General features: G+C 34.8%; 1 protein-coding gene across 1 annotated transcript in view; it reads right to left on the bottom strand.

Moving 5' to 3' along the window:
- Positions 1-17,995, bottom strand: part of LOC128864076 (uncharacterized) — a 49,620-nt gene that overhangs the window by 1,156 nt on the left and 30,469 nt on the right. The window lies entirely within an intron of this gene.

Below are 17,995 nucleotides of genomic sequence, written 5' to 3' on the forward strand. Positions count from 1 at the left end.
CAAATTGGGGGACATCAGAATTCGTTTTAGAGGTATGGTTCCTTCGGCAAAGTTTCTTATTTTGATCCCTAGAATACGATTTTCAAAGAGCAATGAGCGATTTTTAAATCGACCCGCCCTAGTATGCAGCGTTGTTTTTGAAGAACTTTTTTATTCTGTTTTTTTTGCTTCCGGTGTTGAATTTTTCCATATTTTCCTATATAAAAAAATGTAACAGTCATCTCCCTCCATTGAGTATACTTCAAACTAGGACCTTAGTAGAGGCCCTCGCAGTACATTGTCTCATAGGAAATCACGCAAGGACATTAGGCTTCTAAATGCATGATTTCTCTCGTAGCTGTGGAATGCGGAGGAGTTGGAAACAATTCAACATCTTTTTTGGACATACCCGGCTCTAGCCAGAAGCAGGAACCGATATTTAAGATCCTACTTCTTAATGAAGATAGATAATCTATACACTTTAAGTATCAACAACCTTTTACTCTTTTTCAAAAGCTCAGGATGGTTCAATATGGAAGTGGAAGTGTAGCCCAGCCCCTGCGTCTCATAACGGACCCATTTCGTGGTCTAAGTGGCATCACTATCTCTAAGTGCGATGCGGCTGCTAAACCTAACCTAACCTAACCTGTATCCCTCCAATTAATGCATTACCTAAAAACATTCACGTGGATGGAGCAACAATAATTCGTATTAAAAAAATTAACAGTATATAAAGCAGTTTGTTGCGCGATCTGAATCCGGTCCAAGTAAAAGGAAAACTCTTAAGATTTCAGAATTTCCAAAAGTGGAGAAGGTATTGTTCACATGGTTTGTGAATCAAAGAAACAAAAACTTACCAATTACAAATTGTTTGGTAAAAGAGAAAGCCATGGAAAAATTCAGTAAAAGCCTGGAGGCTTCTTACCCGATAAAACTCTTATGCTATTAAAAGAAACTTTGGCATAAGATCAGTAAGGAGGGAATAACGTTCCTTGCTTGTACAAATGCTGCTGGAAATCATAAAGTCAAAATAATGGTTATTGGGAAATCGGCGAATCCGCGTTCATTAAAAATTGTGACTGATATGCCTTTTGTCTACAAACAAAATAAAAGTGTTTGGATGACTTTCGCTTTATTTGAAGAATGGTTTGCCCACAGAACATTTGTTCCAGAGGTAGGTTCATTTCTTACAAAACCAAAGATTCTTGTTTTAATCAAAAATTGCTTAAATAAACAGGTAAAAGCGTTCCTTCGTACCCAGAAAAATCCGAAAGAAGAACTTCTTCTAATTGATAATGCTGCATGCCATCCCAAAGAAGGCGAGTTAGAGAGCCAAATATCGGTAATGTGCTTTCCTCCAAACTGTACAGCTCTAATACAGCCCATGAATCAAAACATTTTAAGACTTACTAAATTGAATTACATCGGAGGAGGCAATACCAGCATTCAGCATATGCTTTCATTGGTCAGAGTAAAACACGACTTGCCTGCACGATGCAATGGCGCTGCAGAGGTTCGAAAACAGAGTGGTACTGAACAAGTAATTGTGTCCGAACGGCAGATATTTTTTATGAAGAGCTTTTCCATAGCAGAAATACACTCGGAGGTTTGCCATTGCCTGCCCAGGGGCGACCGCTATTAGAAACAACTTTTTCTTAATTTTTGATCTTTTACCGAGATTCGAACCGACGTTTTCTCTTTGAATTCCGATTGGTAGTCATCCACCAACCCATTCGGCCACGACGGCCGCCGTGTAAAAAAAAAACAGTAAAAACAATTTTAATTTGTATGGAAAAAATCTCAATATTTGCGACAACTTCGAAACATGCACCGTGCCCGGTTGCATCAATTTTACGATTGCGTCAAATTTACGTTATTTGTCATTTCATGCGTATATAAAAACATGATACTTATGTGTTTTATATAAAAATAATCTAAAAGTGAAAAGTTATTACTACCATCCTAAAATCACATGCGCAAAAAACGACCCAGTGAACGTCTACCTCACCGATCTTTCTTGCTTTTTCACTGCAAAGGAATCTCCAACTTTCCCCCAAAAAATGCAACGCCGACCCTCTGTACAACCTAGACAAAGGAGGTCAAACTACAACTCAAGGTAGAAGTCGATGACACCCAATTCCGACTGTAAACAATCCCAAAATTTTGGGTGTAATCCTTGAGAGTTTGCTCTCCTTTTCTGCGCACACAACCCCAATTGACACTAAAGTCCAAAATCGTAACAAGGTCCTCAAATCGCTTACCGACAGCAGTTGGGGCAAAGGCAAAGAAATGTTGCTATCGACATTTAAGGCAATTGGCCGGTCGGTTCTAAACTATGCTGTGCCTGTCTTGTCGCCTCGAACTAGTGACACGCAGTGGATTAAGCTCCAGATTTTCCCGAAACACTGCTATTCGGACAGCAACACGTTGCCTCCTCCTGACAGATGGTTCCGGTAAAGGAGCACAATAAACTACTCAGCAAACATTTTCTGCTTGGGTAATACCGCAGGTTTCACCCTTGCAGACACCTGCTTGAGGCAGAACTGCCTTCCAGGCACGCCAGGAGACACCTCCTCAATTACGCGGACGAGATCCAGGACAAAACGAACAGCCATCTACTGGACCAGACAGTGTTTAGACAGACAATAAACGACATTCATCGGGAGACCATCACCACCTTCATAAAAACGTCAAAAATTAACATCCTTATTAAGTATATTTGAAATTAAGATAAAATATTTTGATATTATCATTCTAAAGGGTTTTCCAATAAGAAGTGTTATTTTGATATTCAAAGAAAAATGCTATTTTTTAATCTAAATGATCGGATGTTTATTTCATTACAAAGAGGAAGATATGCCGTTAATAGTGGAAAATGACATCAGGCAAATACCACCACGACCACGCTTACAGGACAGTATCCTTTTCATGAAATTTTCCATAACCGAATTTCAAAGTGGCTGCCCTATGTCCTCGATGGCCTCGCGAATTCCATCTTTGAGGTCTTGAATCGACACTGGGCTGTTGGCCCCAAAGAAAAAAGTCACAAGGTGTTAAATCACAAAATCTCGGTGGCCAATTGTGATCACCTCTTCGAGATATATAATAACATGGTCCGGAAACTTTTCCCATAAAAGATCAATGGTTTCGTTGTGGCTTTCATAGCCACACCTGGTTTTTACCGTTTTATCTTTCCTCTAGATGCGATACTATTAATTTCAATGCTTAGCGTCTTTACTACGCACATTTTTTTTTCTCGTCACTCCTCTCGGGAGCATAGAACCTCGACAAGACTTGACTTGCGTTGATTTCGTTAATCTATTTGATTTCTGACAGGGAAGGTGATTAGCCTGCTGCTGTATAGTAAATACAAATATCATTTAGAAGCACGCAAATTTACAATGAACTTAAATAAAATCAAAAAATTAAATTTCAGACGAACACCTCAATTAACGACTTCTGGAACAAAGCAGTTTATTAAGATATTAAAACATTTAAATAAACATTCAAACAACACTTTTTAAATGCCTCTGCATAGATTAAGAATTAAATGTTTAGTGCTTGAGATTATTAACAGGTAATTTAAATTTTTGTTTAAATGCTGAATGACGAAAACCATCTTCACTTTAAATTAGTCAAGAAGAGTAATTTAAATTGTTTGTACGAAGCAATTTGCACTTTGCCTAAAACGTATAAAACCGTTCTAGCAAAAAGTGGTTTGTATGCACCTATTAAAGAATTTTCTTGCAGGCCACCGCCGAATATACCGCCATAAATCGCAATAACAATAATAAACTGTAATTTTATGGCAATGTGTCAATTGAGTTATTCCCCTTTTGAAGAATTGCATGTGCTGAAATATTCATTAAAATTAGAATACACACAATAGTATGAGCGAAATAGAAAAAAAAACAAAGACAAAACAGTAAAAAAAACCAAAAAAAAAAAAAAAAACAGTAAAAAAAATTAAAAAAAAGAAAAACAATAAAATGCATTATGTAAATGAAACTAGATTATCACAAACGCTTCCACTGTCCGTCGAACGAAATTCCTAATGAATAGTTTTTAGTGTAAATAAATTTCAGCCTTAAATAGTGCATAATAAATTTTGTTCAAATGCTACGCTACGATACACAAGACTCTGGCGAAAAGTGAAAATTCTGAAAAATTATGAAAATTTAAGAATATTAAATGAAGAAATATTAAATTGCACTTTGTGCCACAAAATTTACGACTTTGCGAAGCGCTGTAAAATGAAGTGATTTGGCATGTTTTTGGCAAGGATATGAGTCGACATAAATAGTATGAAATAAAAATACATTTAAGTTAATTTTGTCATTCATTTCTTGTCACACGTTTTGCGATGTCTTGGCTCTTAGCTGTCTTTGTTTTCAGCTCAATTTAATTCTGGTGCCATCCCGAGCAATAAACAATTTTTTGTAGTAGGTGTGCAGACTTTCATATAAATGTGTGTAAGTATGTGCGGTGAAAAGTTACATTTCGCAGCACAAATTCTAGTAGATGAAGAGGTATTTCATGGAAAAATGCATACTAGTTCAAAAGTAACTAGTATCGTACTAGTTACAAAATGGGTAATTAGAGCTGACTGTAAAATAAATAGTATTCTATTATGTTTGTTGTTTTTGTTTTGGAAAATAAATGAAATATGTGATAATGGAAAAATGCGTACTAGTTCAAAAGTAACTAGTATCGTACTAGTTCCAAATTGAGCAATTAGAGGTGGATGCAAAATAAATGGTATTTTTGTTGCTTTTAATTTAGAAAATAAGGAAAAAAAATGAAATATGTAATAAATAAAAAAAAAAAAACAAAAAAAATTAAATATTTCAAGTCGAGCAAAAAGTTAGAAGATAACAAAAAAATTTGAGTTGTATTTTATTTCATAGTAAATTATTTTCTAAAAGTTCAATCATCAATTTTTATTTTAAATAGTCTGAAACTTGTGATTTTCGTCACAAATTGGACTAGTTCCTCGAGTGGTATAAGCCTAGTGATGTCACTAGTTACTAGTTCGTTAGCAGCTTTCATGCTGACGCAGCGGCTAAGTTGTTCATTAACTGTCAGGATGTTAATGCATACTTGCAGGCTGATTATTGACATTTTTGTCAAGTTAAAAATTCTAGCGGCTTGCATTGAAAAAAGATAAACGACGAACTTTTTCAGCTGATATGAAAACTGGTCATAAAGTATGTAGTTCAGAGGTAGTACATTTTGACTGCTTTCTTACTAATATGTTTTATTTGATTTCGTTTGAGTTGCTGCTGTTCTTGTTTTAGTTTTCGCTTAATTTTTTGCGAATCTATTTTTAGACACACGATTTATTTCAAGTAATCTCCCGATGCGCATTTCATTAGCGATTTTTCCTACAATTTTGCTATCTTACATTTAGCGTCGATAGTTCCTGTGCTCTAGCGCACATGAGCCATATAAATATGTATGTATAATAAGACAACGAAGCGTTGGCGCTCCCACATAATCAGTTCAGAAAAAAACATTTTCATATCGTACGCGAAATACCCAGCTTCCCAGATTTCAGAAAACTGGTTCAGCTATCTCACCTCTGTATATTATAGAAGTGGGTATTGGCCTAGTATTAAAAACTAGCAGGATTCTCAAATGTAGTACTAAGAACGATGTAAGAAACTATAGCCCTACATCTAAACTCACAACTGACTATGATAAATATCTTCTCGGATAGCCAAGCGACCATCAAATCAATGTTGGCAGTTAAACTAAGATCAAAGGTTACTAAGGAATGCCTGACAGCTCTAAATGATATTAGCACCATCTTCAAGGTCAGTATTATATGGGTTGCGGGGTATAGAGGTATTGAAGAAAATTGCAAGACCGATGAGCCAGCCAGAAAGGGTACAGTCTTCCACTGCTTAAAAATAGAGGCCATATTGGTATTCCTATGGCAACATGCAAATTAAAGATAGACAAAATAGTACTCTGATGAAAACCAATAGGTCATATGAAAAGAAGAAAATACTTGTGTTACAACCAGCCTAATTTGGCCACAAATAGAAAAAAAAGGTCAGAAGAATTGCTCAAGAGAGAACATCTCCACGGTAGTGGCTTGTGTTACCGTCATTGGATGTTAGGTAGGTACCCTTCTACGAGTAGGCTACGAGTATTTTCTCATGAATACTGCAGCAGTTGTCGAGACAATATATTTTTTTTGTTGAAGTTAAAAAAGTTAGGTTTCCATTCAAATTTCCTTTTTTTGGTCAATCTAATCGAACTTCCTATGTCCGAATTGATAATAGACCTTTTCGATTCACCGAGTGTTAGTAAGTGGCGAATAAATGAATTAACTGGCATAAATAAACATAAACTGGTATAAAACTTACTTTTGTTTGGAAGCACTTAATGAGTATTGGTAAGGCCGCGTTCATATAAGGAAACATTTGTTGCTTCAATTCGTTACTTGTGACACCCGTGCTCTCGTTCTTCTCAATGTTTTTGTTGACTGTAGACTAGAATTTAACAATTGCAAAGAGTGTGAACTCGTGATGTTCCCCTCAAAAGAGAATTCGGAAAGTTGGAGCAACAAAATTCTCACTGTACGAACGCGGTCTAAAAAATGCTCTCTTGAAAGAGAGTTGGCAGCATTGAAAAGAGTGAGTTACACTATACAAATTTTATGAGGCATCACCATACTCCCTAGCGACGAATCGTGTTCGATGACTTTGTTACTGCTTGCACATGCAAAGTTTTCGTCAAGTGAGCAAGTCCAAAGATAGCGAGCAGAGAAGTGACGAATTGAAGGCGTCTAATACGAGGGGTGCCTTTTATATTTCGGGATTTGGCAACCCTGGTGTTGCAATCTGGCAGCTGTATCGCAAAGTTTGACATTTTTTGGCTTTTACGTACTCAGAACGTTTTGAATACCAGCGCTATTTGTATTCTTCACAGTAACTTAAAAGATTCATCTCGCTCCAAAAATGGAATTAAATCGTGAACATTTTCGTACCACTAGAACAACGCAGAACAGTAAATTCTGAGTGGTACACAACCATTTGTTTGCCAGTTGACTTCCAAGAAATTAGGAAAACCAATCGCCAAAGACGGATCACTCTGCACCAGGACAATGCGAGCTCTTACACATCGGCTCAAACAACTGCATTTTTGAGCACCCAAAACATCGAATTAATGGGTCATCCGCCGTATAGTCCTGACTTGGCACCGAATGACTTCTTATTATTCCCGTACGTAAAAAACAAACTGAGAGGTCAACGTTTTTCGACACCTGAAGAAGCGGTTGCGGCATTCAGAATGCATGTTTTGGAGGCGCCTCATTCAGAGTGGCAAAAGTGCTTCGACAATTGGTTCAAACGCATGCAAAAGTGTATAGATCTTCATGGAGAATATTTTGAAAAACAATAAAGTGATTTTCGATGATTAAAATTTGTTTTTGTTATCTAATTTCGACATATAAAAGGCACCCCTCGTATCAAATTGCACTTCTTAGTTGTCACTTCGGGGTTGCCTCAGAGTTTCATTCCGACATACTGATATTCCTGTCTATTTTTACCATGCCAAATTTCTACTCCATGCAAATTAGTTGATAATTTTCATCAGAATTACTTGGATCTCAAATATTTCGACATTACTTTGAATGCAGTATGAGAAACAAATTTTCGCTTAATATCAGTAAATATTTCCACATGAACTTCGCTTAAGAGCTAAATCCGATTGCCTCTACTTATATCATGTCTAATGTTCGTCTTGTCGTTGTAAATGAATTTTCGGGTATAAGTAGGTCTTGTTTTTGACTTAGGACTTTCCTCTGTTAATCTTTAGTTTCAGTTTTCCCATAATAGGATTCTAGGAAAAATGGTTGATAATTAGAGCACGCCTCAGTAATTTCGAGCCCAATTAAAAAAAATCCCCCAAAAATGTCCAAAGGATCTAAAGAGTTTAACGCAGCTTTGTACGCTTTATTCTGCAAACTCTTCATTTTAACGAGCCACTTCCGTCTTATGGGAACCGTAGTATGTTTTGACCGTAGATTCTCTTTTTAGCTTGTCCAGAAAGTTTTAGTCCATACGCTCTGCATTCCTTGCATTTCACTGACCCTATTTCATTCCCTCCCTCATTCTCGTTATTAATTTGATAAGTGGAGCGATTGACTACCCATCGTAGTGGTGGTGGAGGTATTGTCAAAGTGATAAAGCCCAGACCCGATTCGCACAAAAGGTGTATTTTCGATACACCCACCACTTGAAGAGCCAATGCTTCTTATTAGTCGAACCATTTTGATGTGACTATGAATTTGCATATGTCGTCTATTTTCGTTTGTTTAGTGACTAACGTGAAAAAAATTGCAGAAAAGAAATAGGCGACATAATTTAGTTAGTATCCGTGTTAGTCCATCTGCAAACGGCCTACTTCTGGAATAGCGAGAAGATCATCCTTTTGTGCACGCCTGGGCAACAGCCTACTTCTACCACTTTCTCATTTCGTTCTATGGCCTTATGGCCAGTACCCAGATGAGAGTGAGGTCTGCATTAAGTTCTTTTTGCATTATCTGCCTATTTTTGAATTGGTTATAGGTGACCTCAAAGCTATGATGGCCGCTTGACTATATGAAAAAATACATACTTGCGATAGGTGTTGCGGATGATTTCTAATTATCCTGAAAGTTCCCCTTATCTCGAGAATTTCTGCTTCAAAAATACTATTTCAGTTCCCCAGACGAAAAGACTTGGAAGTCTCCCGAACTTTCGAATATACACCGGCGCCGACGCCGCAATCCTTATTGGATCCATCGGTGTAAAGTGCAGTTGTGTTTTCTTTGACTACTGAATTCAAATCCCTTTTCTTTCGCGTGGAAAAATTTACATCAAACTTTATTCTAAAACCTAGGGTGGCGCCAGTAAACCCTGACGAGTTGTAAGTAAGCATTTGGCTGTCCGTCGTTACTCGAGAAAATTAATTTGTATACTTCTCAGCGCCCCTGGTTGGCGCAAAAGTTAAATTATGGGATTTTCAATTAATTCTTCTCTAAGAAAAATTATCAAAGCAGACAAATATTTCATTGCAATAAAGCAATGAAAACAAAAATTAATTTAAAATTCGTCGACTATTCCATTCAACGAATAATTTAAAATAAATTTCAACAGTGAAGAATTTTTTTATTTAATTGTCCACAAAATGTTAGACGCCTAATGAACTTAATTAATAAAAGTAGGCGAAAACATAGCGTTTGAAAAAAACAAATCATTTTACAAATTAATTGATTTCAGCTACAAAATTACCAGCAAATTTCAAATTTTATTGTAAATTGCCCATTTTAACGTACGGAAATCAAGCACGAAAAAACAAAAACAAAAAAAAAAGTATGAGCGCGTGACAAACAGCTGCTGTCAAAAACCATCGCTCAACTCAACTGGTTCGACGCGTCAATTTCCATTAACCAAACTCGGCTGGCTGCTTCGCTGGGGGCTGGCTAGAGGTTTAGTTGGGCTAGCAACCAGAAGCTAAACGATTGATGCGAATTGATGTGTTGATCAGCACTCTAGAGAGTTCGACATTTGCTTGTGCTGTTCTTTCATGTATGCGTGCATGTGCCGTAATATGTACATACAAGTACACGACTATAGCGAAATATTCGATGGCGACAAATGCCAAATATTCAATTATTTGTCAATTTGCCAAAAAAAAGTGATTATCAAAAAATATTTGTTAGACTAACTGTAATAAACAAAAAGCAGCGCAAGACTTGAGTGGGAAATTGCGTTTTGTAAATTGCAAATAGAAATATTAAACGAAATGGAGGCAGATCCCATCGTAGGTGAACGCTTTACATATTCGCATCAGTTGACTTTTGTTGACCTCTGGGCAAACTATTTAAAACTTTTATGAATGGTCAAGTGTTATAAATCGAAGACACGAGTAAGTGCTATTAAAATACTGATACCATAGGGCAGACATTAGAAAATATTTCGTATTGAGCAATTAAGTGAAATTAAGATATGGTAAAAATACATACCGCAAAACTACTAAAATATGAAGTAAAACGATTTAGAAATTTTTCAAAAATTGTTTTTCAAAAATTGTTTGAAAAATTATACAAAAATATTTTAGTGCTCGTTGTAATGAAAAGTGAAATGTAGTAAAACAAATAAAAAGTGCATATAAATAAAATTTTCAAAATCACAATTTGCATTTATGCACCTTGAATTTTATGCACCTACAGGTATTTACAGTTGAGCGGGAAACAGTTTTGGTAGCCAAAAAATTTCCTGAGTTCTTTTTAAGGGTGGGCCAATGGTTGATTTCTTTTTAAATATGCTTTGTTGAAAGAGTAAAATTGGCGATTAATGGTGGAAAATAGTAACATAATATAATACTAACTTCCATCTTTAAAGGAAACTCATAAAATAAATTACGGTATTACAGCCCCCTGATGGCCAAATAACATTACAAAAACAGCGGATTGCACTATTTTCGAAATTAGTGCCGAAAAGTTCGATTATCGTGCACAAATTACAAGAAACAAAAACTCGAACAAAACAAAAACTAAAATTGGAAAAAAATAAAATTTTTTAAAAAAATTTTAGAAATAAAATAAAAAAATCGTATATATGCAAACAACACATAAAAAAAATTAATAAATAAAAAAGTAAATTATTAATAATTAAAAAATTATTAAAACATAGTATTAAAAATAGTTAAAAAAAAATATAAAAAGATTGTATAAAATATGATTAAAAATAATAATATGAAAAAATAAAATAAAAAAAGTTAATATGAAAATATAAAATTAAAAAAAATTAATATGAAAAATAATATGAAAAAGTTATATTAAAACAGACAATTTTAATAAAAACAAAAACCAAGGTTCGTACAATGGCTTATAAGGTGACGAAGCAAGGCGAATTAATAAAGGGTTTTTCAATAAGGGCGGGTAGCTGTTGAAATGGAATAAAATGGCGTTTGCTGTGTGGCACGTAGCGCCGTCCTGCTGGAATCACATGTCGTCTAGGTCCATATGGTTCAAAATGGGCCATAAGAAATTGGAAGGGCCACCACGTCTACCGGAAAATGGAGGCAATGCGCGCAACGTTTGCGTTAATGAACACTCATTTTGATAATAAAGTTTTATCATTTGAACGTGCTGTTGAATCGTGTAACTTGCCACGATGATTTGGCATATACAACTGAATAATAAACAAAAGACTTGACAGATGTCACCAAAACAAAATGGCTGCCACAGGGCGCCAAAATCGACCCGCGCCAATTAAAAACCCCTTTATAAGGTGGTTTTACTAGAACAGCTTATGTATGGGTGATTAAATTTCAAGGGCATTCATTTGACATTTTTCAATTTCAGATGAACTTAATTTGAATCATGGAAAGATACACAATCGAGTAACGCGTTAAAGTTATTCAGGCTTGTTATGAAAACGGGCGTTCAAATCAAAATGCATATCGCGCACATCGTGAAGAAAATCATCTTCAGTGGTGAGGCACATTTTCACCTTAGTGGATTCGTCAGTAAGCAGAATTGCCGCATTTGGGCGAATGATAATCCAAGAGTGATTGCCGAAAAACCAATGCACCCACAAAGAGTGACTGTTTGGTGCGGTTTATGGGCCGGCGGCATCATTGGGCCGTATTTTTTCCAAAATGAGGCCGGTCAGGCAGTTACTGTGAATAGTGTTCGCTATCGTGAGATGATAACGAACTTTTTATGGCCCGAATTGGAAGATATGGATGTGGACGATATGTGGTTACAACAGGACGGTGCCGCTTGTCACACAGCTAATGAAACAATGGCTCTTTGCGCGAAAAATTTGATGGCCGAATAATCTCACGTCACAGATCATGTGATTTGACACCGTTGGACTTCTTTCTTTGGGGTTATTTGAAAGAAAAGTTGTACGTCGATAAGCCAGCAACAATTCAAGAGCTAAAGGATGAGATAATTTGGCACATTAACGGCATAGAACCTCAATTATGCCTCAGCAACATCGAAAATTTGGACCATCGCATGGAGGTGTGCCGCCGAGGTTGCGACGGCCATTTGGCAGATAAGTTGTTCCATACGTAATTGAGCCATACCAATATTATCATAATAAAGAGAAATGACAATAATTTCCTAAAAAAATTGTATTTATTCAAAATCAACACCGGCCCTTGAAACTTAACCACCCTTTATATGATTTTTTTCTCTTCGGTTTGGGTGGTTTCAGGATCAAAAAGAGAGAAAAACCAAAAAAAAAATATATAAAAAAAATAATTAATAATTAAAAACAAAATATTAAAAACAAGAGTATAAAAATAAATATATGAAAATAAATAATAATTAATAAAACTAAAAACAAAAAAATTAAAATTATTTAAAAAATAATGATGTTAAAAAAAGTAAAAATTAATAAATAAAAATTTTATAAAAAATAATATAAAAATAATATAAAAAATTTTATAGAAAAATAATTAAAAAAAAATGTTATGTAAAAAACTAACACAAAGTAATTTAAATGTATTAATTTAAAAAAATTAATGTCATAATAATATATATATATAAAAAATATATATAAAAAAATAATATTAAAAACGTAATATGAAAGGAGCGAAATAAGGCGAATTGTTATAAGGTGGTATTACTACAACTTATTTGTTTATTGTAATTTTTAAGGTACTTGACCACCTTGGAAAGCTAAAAAGTACAACATATTCAATATTTTTTTTTTCATGTTCTGTATAATATATTAAAATAAATTTTTTTTTTTAATTTTTATTTAGAGCTTATATAATACAAAAAAAAAATTGATTTATTAAAATTTCTTTTTTTAACATATATTATATTATATCCAGGAGGCGCCAAAGTCGAGGCCTGAAGAAAATCATGTCTTGCGGCGGACAGTTAATCTTAGAAATGGTAATTCTAAAACAAAAGAGAGAAACAAAATTTTCAAAAGGAAGGTTCCTTGCGTGAGAATTTACCACAAACTGACAAAAAAAAAAAATTATAAAAAAATGGCGGATGTTTGAAAAAAAGTTAAGAAAACACCCCTGTTTTTCACAATGTTATGCTTAAAAAGCAATACTTTATTAACTTTTTTTTTGCAAAATGTGGTAAATTGGCATACAAAACATCTTAACAAATAAAACAAGACCAAAATCATTAAAATCGGCTAAGTAGTTTCGGAGATAAAGTGTCCGGCATTCGAAAAAAAGTAATTTCTGGAAAAACGCGTTTAAAGTTAAAACTTGCTATTTTCTTTCAGCTGAGTCAGCAAGTAATGAGTGCAGGATGCGCCTGCACATTTTCACTGATTTCACTTTGTTAGAATTCGAATTTAAAAAAACAGTTTCAGGTGATGATTTTTAAAAGTATAAGGATTGAAAAAATGTAAAAAAAAAAAATTTAATTTTTTGAAACTTATAAGGTGGTCAAGTACCTTAAATGTAATTCTTTTATCTCGCTTTGATGGTTATATATCTGCTTTACTTTCTGATTGAAATTCGTAGAATGTAATCAGCTGATTTTGACATTGAAACCAGCAAATTGCAGAAACATAATACCTAGAAGTACATTTTTTTTTATACTACTGCTATTTACCTTATATAGATTCGCCTTGGAAACAAGAAATAATATCTGCCAAACGCCATTTACATAGTTAATTCTTTAAAGAAGTTTTACTAGCAAGTTTTTACTTCCTATGATGAAAATATTGTGGCTAATACGATTATGTAAATACATATGTTATAATAAGCCCCCGAAATTATTATAAATTTGCCGGGAATTGAGAAGTCAAATAGCCAAACTAGATACTTATTTCGTTTATATTTTCGATTATTTTTTATAGAAACGTAGTTCATTTTATAAAAAGATCATAAGAATTCGAGTTTCGAACTTAACGATTTATAAAAGCTCGACACATTTTCTTAAATATTTGGAAATTTTTTAATAGAAGAAATAAAATGAATATTTTTTATTAGAAAAAAGTTTAACAATTTTTTTTAGTAGAAAAAAAATTTATTAGTAGAAAAAAAATTTATTAGTAGAAAAAAATAAAATCAATATTTTTTATTAGAAAAAGTAGAAATAAAAAGTTGGGTACCCAGTTTTATAGCCCATTAAATTTCGGTACAATAAAGTGCAAATTTGAAGTCGCTCAAAATTTTCGTTGATTTTTCATAATTTTTTGCTTTCAAGGTGTTTCTTCATATTTTGTCTATTCGAAGAAAATGCGAAACATCGTTAGAGAAAAAAGTTATCAAAAATCAAATTTTTTTCCATTTCAAATTTGTGAAACTTTGATATGTTGAAAAACGCAGTATTTTTGCTGAAACCAGAACTCGCCCACATCCGATTTCATACGATTAAGATACATTGGTTTTTCTAGCCCTATGTATAGGTTTCCCCACCTAGTCCTTAATACCGAAAATTTGTCTTCTTAATGTGGACGAAATATGTCTCACGCATAAACTTATTTCATACACTTTTTGAGTAAAATCGCAGCCATTTTCCGAGTTGTGCCAAAACTCAAGCAGAGAACCGATATCAAAGTGGGTGATTGGTTATTTGCTTTCAGTTTCTGAGTTAATTTAATATCAAAAATGAATCAGCTGATTTTTTTACGCTGAACTATTGTAAGCAACGCAATAGTTGTCGGTGTTAAAATGACGCGTTATTATGCATTATCCTTACCCAACGACTCCAAAAAATAGTGTTGTGCAACAGCACCCATGCTCAAATACTACGAGAGAAATCTTAACCTCAATCGTGGTCTTGGCATGCTTGGCATCACTGACGTGGCGAAAAAATTTGGCATGGCTCATAGACCATTTTTAAGGGCACATGTCAACGCTGAAGCATTGGCGTTGCTCCAACCAAGTACTAAGCATCGACGTCTCAAACGTAAAACAATTTTAGACCAGATGGGCACCCAGTAGCAGCCGTACCTTATATGGTATATTTACACATTCATGTTGAATTTAAAATATTCAGGCATATTAGCGTTCTATTATTTTATTTGCTCGTTGAAAATATCCTGATAGTATTTTTAATTTTAAAAATGTATACATATCTATTAAGTATATTGGCCCACCCTTTATGCGCTCATTGCATTACTCACTTATTGAATCCTAAACAATTGTCTGTTTGGATGCCAAAGCTCTTATTTACTTAGATGCATTAGATGGCTGATAGTCAGATGTTAGTACCAACCCAGTAAACCTTTTGGTTTGATATCAAATTGAGATGCATTTGATATCAAATCATTTTCTTAAACCTCCAACGTTAATTCTCAGCAGCATCTCAACAAGTTGATTATAGAGTTTTCAACTTCAAATGTGTTTTATTTTTTTACGTGGATATTTTTTTAGATATCGAGTTGAGGAACCAGTAATCCACCACTTGACCTCAAAGATATTTCTCCAATTGGTATCAAATGAAATATTTTATTTATTTTATAAATTTAAATGATTCCTTATTTTATTCAATATTTTCAGTATATAATTATATACCATACAACTTTTTAAATAAAAGTTTTGTGTATAAAATAAAACGGCAAAGAAAACATAAGTGCTGCCAGAAAGTTGTGAATGATTACTCAAGCATTTTTCTACTCCAGCACCAGTTGATGAATAACGCTTGAGAAAATTGTTAATATCAATCGATGAGGAAGGCTGAAACTCAACTTGAGAACTAAAAGTTTATCAAACGTTGAAGAATATTTCTTCCTGTGTTCGCTGGGTATATTTGTACAAATGCCGTTGTATATAGTCGATTGAAGTAAATTTAGTCTATAGTATTTTTGTTAAATTATTTTCATTTAATTGCTGCTTTTCGCTCAGTTGACTGCTTAACGAGTATAACGACACGTGAACAAGTGCAAAGTAAGGCATTATTTTAATAAATTTAATGTTTAATTGAGGATGTCAGATCTGATATTAACTTGCCAGGAATTGGCACACATGGATGCATAGATTTTTGTCTGCCTTGATCTTTGTGTTAAATTTATATTTTATTGAATTTGGATGAGAAGTCTTAATACGTGAGAGCTCGAAGGAAAAAAGGCAATAATGCTACTTTAAAATTAAATTTCAAATATTGCTAAATAAGTTCGAAGAAAAAGGGGAAATGAAAAAGTAAGTATCACAACACTTTGGATGCAGAGACGACATAAAAAGATGACATAATTATGCTCACCGATTACCTGACAAGTCATAATGCACTATGTTGGTGTGATCTCCAGCGCATAGAACTATTGAGACAGAAGACAAACTACCATATGTCCCGATACAATAGACTACCTTTCAAGTATAAAAAATTTAATTGCCAATTACCATTTAAAGGTCAAAAGAGAGTCTTGAAGGCATAGGATACGACTGTCTGTTGCCCCAGAATGCAAATTATGCCCCGAGACTTTACCTTTCAATTTTAAGGAATTCGTCAGACTCCCCATGATCAGTGATCCGTCAAGAGAATATGGAGCTATTTGCGTTTTCAGAGTCAATATAATTTTACGATACAAAATAGTTTCCCGACTTTATAGTCGGGTTAGCCATTCTTAGCTTCTATTTTTCGATACTCAAAACTTAGCGATACCACAGCTCAGTTTGATGTGAAGAGCTGAGTGCTTTAATTGGGGATTTAAGTGCACTTTTGAGTAAGCGCCACTATATCTGGGTTGAGGATAGTTCATGGAGAAAAGGCGGCTAGGAAGTCCTGATTTATTGCATCTAATGGCTGATTTTTATGACGAAATTTTTTCCTAGAAAAACCTGTTGTTGAAGAGAAAACCACTGAATGTTCACGCACCAACCTCTGTTGCACATCGTTTTTTAAACCCTTACGGTGGGGCACCCGGGTTTGGCCTTTTCACGTCCTGTTCAAAGATCTTTTTCACGTCGAAAGCCAAAAGAGTCTGGTCTGGCACAGGTGCCCAACGGAGGGTTATATGCAAACAAGTGAAAATTTTGATGACAATTTTGTCGTCAATAAAATGGGGCAAAAGGCAACTAATATATTCAGCGTATGGCCACCATATAAATCAAGGACGATCCTCAGTGCACATTTTGTTTGGTAAATGAGAATAGTACAGAGCTTTTTCTAGGACACTGTCCGACTTTCGCTCGACATTTTTGGGTTGGATGTTGTTGGAGTTTATTTTCAGTTTCTTTCCCTTGACAAAATGCTAAATTCTAAAAATTCTTGAGAAAATCTGGGAAGTTTGCACAGGAAAAATTAATCCACAGCCCACCCGTCTTTGCCTATCCTACAAATATTTTTTAGGTCTTAAGTTGACTGGGTGCTAGGAGAATTTCATACTTTGCTCCATTCCAAGCTCTGTTTAGTGAAAAAGGAGTTTCAAAACTAGGAGCAAGTGGCACTCCAATATAAGCGTTGCAAAAAAAATCCCCAGCTTTTGTATATTTGTTGAAGACAACCGAACGAAGAATGGTGTTAGCTGCTTCGTACTACTGATAAAATTTATCAGGTTTTTAATATCAATGCCTGCTATATTAGCGGCAAAGAAATGAGAGCCAAGATGCTTGAATCTTAACCCTGAGGAAGCAGGTCAATTAAGGAGAAGGCGTTAAGATGATTCCACCTCATTCTCCATGCAACTCACGTAAAAAGGACTCGAATATTGCTGAGTCTCACGGCATGTTTACCACACGACGGCCACGGCCTTGTAAGGGCATGAGAGCTGAAATTCGAGAGCTGAGATTTTGTTAACATCAGCAGATCCCTCGACGCCTCTGACCCACTTGTGGCCAGAACGATTTCGAGACCTTAAAAGTTTGTGTACTTGCCCAGCGCACGCTGAGTTGACGCGAAGTCCATTTCTCCCGGGAAGATCCTAATCCTCTCGTTTCGTGGCGTAACTACCTCACAGATCCCCTGTCTAGCCAGGTTATCTACCTCGCAGTTTTCTGCGGCATCGCTATGACCAGGTACCCAAATGAGCTTTATATTGAAGAATTCGGATACAATCGAAAGTGATGTCAGGCATTCCCCAATCAATTT

This window comes from Anastrepha ludens, chromosome 5, assembly GCF_028408465.1.
Source record: "Anastrepha ludens isolate Willacy chromosome 5, idAnaLude1.1, whole genome shotgun sequence".
NCBI lineage: Eukaryota > Metazoa > Arthropoda > Insecta > Diptera > Tephritidae > Anastrepha > Anastrepha ludens.